Genomic DNA, 6,726 nt, shown 5'->3' with positions numbered 1-6,726 from the left:
TATATAGAAACAACTGTTTAAAAAAAAAACATGTACTGCCAATTTTGTTAAAAATGATTTTTACAAAGAATATGGTTTTGTTAAGGTTCTTTGACTTTTATGTTTCAACTCAGAATGTACTTTCTGGCGAGCAATTTTTTTTTAATTAAAAAATTGGGAAGATAAACAAATGAATTTAAATTTTAAAAATAGGTGATGGTTTTTCTTACTTATCGATTAAACAAACAATGAAACTTTGTAGTTCGAAAGTCGTCAAATCGTAGTGCATGAATTGCAACGAATTTCAGTTCTACCGGAAATAAAATCGACAACAGTCTCGCAGAATAGACTTACAAAAAATATTTTTATTTTATTTAATATTTTTATAATTTACAATTTTAATTTATTTTAATAACATAAAAACATTCCTCGACTATAAGGATAGACTGTCTGAAAATTTCAATTAAATTGGTAATGTAGACAAATTGTTTTATTGATAACTAACGAACCAAGAATTAGATTTTTATATATATATATAGATTCAACTTGTTGCTATTTTCTCCGGATTACCGTAAAAATATATGTGCAGATATTTTATAAAACGTAAATTGTATCGGAAGCGGCAAAAACATTGAAATCGTCCCATCACTAATATATATATATATATATATATATATATATATATATATATATATATATATATATATATATAGTTTCATTTTATTGCCATTTTGTTTTTGTTTTGTTTTGATCTTTTTCACTTTTTCTTATTTGTTATATCCTTTACCCTCCTTTCTTTTCCTCCATTTTATTTGTGTGTGTGTATATATATATATATATATATATATATATATATATATATATATAAACTGTATGTTTGTTTAGAATTTACCATCATCAGGTTATTTGATTAAATGCTTGGAGCGCTAAAATGCTTTTGTCAACTAAAAACAAATATAACAAAAAGTAAAATTAAAATTTTACGCCTAAAAAACATTTTTTCTGCAATTTTTGAAACAGAAAAGAATCCTGCTTTTAAGCGGCGATTTATTATTGTTATTATTATAGTTTCTATTGTTATGTGCTTTTGTTTTCTTTTGTTATTTCTTTAAGCCTATCACAAAAGGAAAATGTTCCATGCACCACCGTTCCTAGGTAATCCTCTTTTTTGTTTCATTTTAATCGCCATTTTTTTTTCACTGTTTTCTTCTTTGTCGTTTACATCATTTATCTTTTTTGTTGCCCTTTTTGTTGCTTTTTATTTTTGTTATCTTTTTTTCTGTTTCTCTCTATTTTATTTGTCTTCTGAAACTCTCTCTCTCTCCCTCTCCACACACACACCCGCGCACGCACACACACACACACACGCGCGCGCACACACACACATACACACACACACACACACACACACACTTTCTTTTTCCGGTTCGTTTCCTTCTTCTTTTGAACATTTCATCTTCTTCGTTTCACTTCGTGTTCATATAAAATGGCCGCAGGTTGATTAAGAAGTAAAAAAATTAATTAAAAAAAAATGAAAATTCACAAAAGACAGAAAAAGAAATCAAAGAACATACCAACAATTAGAAAAGAAGAAAAAATTTAACAAAAGAAGAAATTCATGGAATTGTAACGCGTCGGGGCGGGAATTCTTCTAAGGTTAAATAAAAGCAGCCGACTTCATCTGATCCGTAACATTGCTCTCTTTGGCCGTTCACGAGAAACTTTTGCTGTCACCATCACTGCCGCCATAATGCTCCGAATTGTCATCATCATGTGTGCAGTTTCTGCTTTACTAGGCGTTTCCCAAGGTGAGTGCAAAGAAAAAAATAGAAATACTAATAACTTTTTGTGATTACTTTGCTCTTAGCAAGTCTTATTTTTTTCTTTTATCTTTCCCGTCCGTATTTGTATAGTTGTTGTCGCTTAGCGCCCCCCTCCCGCCCTTTTTAGGCTATTTTGTCTTCTTTAAAGTCATACGCCAAACCGTATCGAACAAAACTCTTGGTGGACGTAATCCTTGTAATTAAAAAGTACTTAAAATGAAAGTCTCCTTCCTTTTTTATGCGTGGCTCGTGGCATGGGCGGTGGTGAAAAATACGAATTAATCGGTTAAGTTTTCTAAAAGATAAATAAATATCTCATAACAATAACAATAATACGCTAAAGCATTTCACGTTCATACGTACGTTATCACCTTACACACACACCGTAAAAAAAAAAAAAATGAATCGTCCGAATGCTGATTAATGATTAATCTGATGTCGCTAAGGTAAACAATTCCGAATTCATCATTTTAAAATAAATTGTTCCAAAATTAAAGCATGTCGTCTCGTCGATTTTGCAATTCACAGTACAATTTTAACTGATTACATGTAAAAAAGTGACATTTCTTTTGTTGATTCCAAGAATATCTAGGTGATTATTTTACGGTAAAATAGAGAATATTTATTGTTTAAAAAGAACTAAGTTGATATAATTTTGAATAAAAAAAAAGAGACACGATCGTTTAATTAATAAATTAATTGATAAATATTATTATGAAAATCCTAGAATGTGGAAACCAACCTACATAAACGACAAACATTGATCAGTAGCATAGATATTGCAAATAGAAATAAAACAAACAGAAATACGATCACAGGAAACCAAGAAACCCCCAAATCGCCGAAGAGTAAGTTAAATATGCCACCACCCCTACCAAAAATATAAATAAACAAATAAATAAAATAGTGGCGTCGGCATCATCTGGTGTCACACCAGAAAGTCGTGAAGAGTCTGGAAAGATAAAAGGACTGAGGGGGGGCACTAACCAGACACCTACTGAAAGAATGCGGAGAACACTGGGACCTTGGGAGGTTATAGCCACCTAACCCTCAGGGAATACTAACGGCCATTGCCAGCGAGAAATCAATGGTAAGCGGCTGTTGCGATAACACGAAGTAATTTGCAATGGTTATCAAAAGAGGTGGAGACTACGGAAAATCTGAGGATACTTGTTATCACTCAGACTCAGACGCCAGAGGTTATTGCTAGTGAGTGATGGTCTATGTGAAAACTCCTAGTGAGTAAATAATAATAATAATAATAATAATAATAATAATAATAATAATAATAATAATAATAATAATAATAATAATAGTTAAGGTGGACGGAATGGTATCATCCATACGTGCAATGGAAGGGCACAATGAATATTGGAGTCCAGTGGAGACATTGTCTACCAAATCTCAGAAAAATCCAACGGTCGTTATCGAAAAGAATTGAATGCTAAACAGTTGTTTCGAGAATGTAAAGCTATTTACAACAGATCGAAAGAATACAAGAGTACAGAAAATCTGAGGAGATTTGGTGTCACTCAGATTCTAATGAAAGGAATAGTGATAGTACAAAAATGATTTAGAAGAGTCTGAGAGAAAGGAAAGACTTGGAGGGAGAACACCTCCCATGAGTATAGGCTTGCCGTAACCTAAATTTCGGAGAAGACCATTATTATCTAGAACTCGCTATAAACGGCTGATGTAAAAAGGAAAAGCGTTTTATAAAGTGATCGAAATCCGAGGAAACTTGCTGTCACTCAGTCTCCAAGTAAAACCATCTGCTCTTTTACTACTAAGTGATCACTGTTAATGTAACTGGTGGGAGAAGTTAAATGATGAAGAAAAATGTTGCACATAAATTTTTCTGCAAAAGAAAAAAATTACAGAAGTTGTTTGGTTGCCTGTTTTATTATTTCTTTAGATTTATTGAATGTCTAAGCATAATTCCTATTGTAAGCGATTCATTGAATGCAAGTTGCTAGTTTAATAGTTGTGTGGCCGCAATTAATTTTGACCATACGCGACACTATAACTGATAAAAAACATTTGATGAAACGGACAAAAAAGCTTGAATGTAAAGCGATATCTTCTAAATATGACATACAAAATACCGTGGTTGCGATATCAGGATACGAGGGTAGTTCCAAACGTAAAGCCTCCGATTTTGATTAACTCAAAAAAGTTGAAGAGTTATGAAGACGGGAGTGATACTATTAAAACAGGCGACCTTTTGTACTCCTGAAATTATTTTTCTACGTAGTCACCACCATTGTTAACGCACTTTTCCCAGTGATGAACGATGGTTGTGCATGGGTGTTCGGAGCGCGGTTGGTTATACAAGGCTAGTTCCAAAAGTAAAACCGCCTATATTTTTACTCAAAAGTTGAAGAGCTACATAGACAAAACTAGTACCATATAAACGAGCGACCTTTTGTGCTACAAAATTTATTTTCTGTATAGTTAACATAATTCTTAATGCACTTTTGCCAGGAATTCAATGACGCATCTCAACTTCTGACGCACGTCCATGACTGGGGTGGCTTTGTTAGAGCCTCACACAATCAATATCTGTAACAGAGAGATGAAACTTTCAGGTTATGAATGAATAAGTTCAGTAATCATAACAATAATGCAATTTGCGATTGTGATCCTCTCTGATCCATTCGGGCGGAATGAAAAAATAGGAGGCATTATTTTTAGAAAGCCCTTCGTATAATCATCTTCATTCAATTTCATCTATTGATTTCCTCAGAATTCAACATTTTTTGTTTTCGTCATAAATTATCGAAACTTTCAAATTATTGCAATGAAGATTTTTTTCTTATAATTCAATCAGTGGCGGCTCGTGCCTGGAGCTGTGGGACTGCAGCACCCCCAAGTTATTTCTACACAATATTAATGATAAAATTAAAAATTAAAAATAATACGTTTGTTTTTTTTTTGTTTTTTTTTTATTATTATTATTATTATTATTATTATTATTATTATTATTATTATTATTATTATTATTATTATTATTATTATTATTATTATTATTATTATATTTTTCTATGTGTACATTATAAAATCATTAAGTTTAATGTCGGTATCTCCAAATTCATATAAAAACAAAAATAAAACTTGCTTGGAGCTGTGAAATTCGTACTTACACTTTCTTAATGAAATTCTCTTGTGCGCATGCGCGCTTTAGACGCTTTAGACAGCCGATGAAAACCACTTGAGGAACGGCCGCTTGTCGCAGCTCCGCGTCGTGAAAGTCGTTGTTTGCTTAGAGTGTGCGCCTGTATAGATATGATAACATTGTTATTAAAAAAAAAAAAAAAAAGGTTTATATACAATTTTTTAAAATTATTATAAAAATCTGCACATAATGTGTTCTTGTACATAAAATATTGTGCTTTTTCTTTTTTTTTTTTAAATATGCACACTTTTAGCGTTGAGATTTAATTCGGTAGCAGACGGAAATATATAATATGCAGAAACTGTTTTTTTTTAATTAAAAGTATTCGGGGATTTAGCAGTGAAGCTAACAAGCGACCAAGGGTAAATATCAAATATACAATAAATAAATCTTACCATAAAAACAAAGTTACTTTTCCATCTACCTGCCTTTTTGTTTGTTTGTTTTAAGTAGTTTTAAATTTTATTTATTTTGCAACAACTAAATTTTACAAAAAAAATCTGTTTACATTTTTTCCTAGAAACAAACAAACGAAGAAACAGTTTATGTTGAAAATACATTTTAGTTAGAAATCTTTTTAACTTGTATGTTTTAGATATAAAAAAAATAGCATTTATTTGCCTCCAACGAGGACAATGTTAGAAGTTTTACACTTTGAAAAATGGATTTTTTACACAAGTTTTTTTTTTAATTAAAATGTGTTTGTAAGTAAAAAAAATAGTTTTTATAATTATGCATTTTTATACTTTACATTGAATTTGTTAGTAGATGGGGCAGATAATACGTATTAAAAAAAGAAATTAGAAATACTTCTGGAATGAGACAATTTTAATTTTTTGTTTTCTTTGGGGAAAGCTACATTAAAATTCGATGTTTTATAATGCTTATATATGATATCCTATTTTCTTATAATAAATCTCCACTTTATGTCGATCTTTACCGGCATGGGAAGGTCAGTAAATAGCCAAGTCTGTTCTTTTTATATAAAATGCAAGTTGTTAAAAGATTTCTAAATAAAATTTTGTATCTTTAAATATTTTTGTTTGTTTGTTCACTATATAAAAATGTAAAAAATTTTATTTTGTATTTTATTTACAAATATATTTTGTTATGAATACATTTTAAAAAATAAATTTTGTAAATAAAACTGTTATTAAATAAAACGCTATTTTCAAATAGTAAACTCCTAAATTAAGACTCGTAGGGAGGCAATTAAATTTCAAAGTTTTTCTTTTTTGTTTTTATAAAAAAAATAAGTTATTTTGGAAATGTTTTTCGTTTGTTTGCAAAAAAAATAAAAAAATAAATAAATAAAACGCAAACTTTTATTTAATCTGAAAAGTTTAAAAGGAATAAATGTATATATTATTTTATTATTCTGTAAAGTGTACATAATTTAAAAAAATATTTTTAATAAAAAAGTTTTTGCGTATTATCCATTTCTGATTGATTATTTGTCTTTGTTATATATTTGAATATTTATTTGAATGTTTGTTTATTATTTGATTAAATGTTTATTTATATATTCGAATTTCTTTTACACTATATTAAAAAAATACATAAAATTTTCGAAGCAGTAACCCCACTAATCTCAGGCACGAGCCGCCACTGAATTCAATATAGCATGCGTTTGAAAAATTAATGTTTTTTTTCTCTTTTCTTTCTATGGTATAGCTTTTCATGGCATCCCCTTAAAGAAATAATAGTGTCCGAATTACTCATCCTGTTCTCTAGAATACATATTACTTA

The 6,726-nt window shown here is 29.8% G+C and overlaps 1 long non-coding RNA gene across 1 annotated transcript in view; it reads left to right on the top strand.

Moving 5' to 3' along the window:
• Positions 1–1,361: 1,361 nt before the first annotated feature.
• Positions 1,362–6,726, top strand: part of LOC145280230 (uncharacterized) — a 32,254-nt gene continuing 26,889 nt past the window's right edge. Inside the window, exon 1 of the long non-coding RNA XR_013868583.1 lies at positions 1,362–1,787. This is a non-coding gene — a long non-coding RNA (uncharacterized LOC145280230). The remainder of the gene's footprint in view (positions 1,788–6,726) is intronic.

The sequence above is a fragment of the Euprymna scolopes genome, chromosome 7, assembly GCF_053919585.1.
Source record: "Euprymna scolopes isolate OS-2025 chromosome 7, ASM5391958v1, whole genome shotgun sequence".
NCBI classification, from domain to species: domain Eukaryota; kingdom Metazoa; phylum Mollusca; class Cephalopoda; order Sepiida; family Sepiolidae; genus Euprymna; species Euprymna scolopes.
Note: the sequence above shows the minus strand (reverse complement) of the source record. Positions and strands in the feature narration are given on the sequence as shown.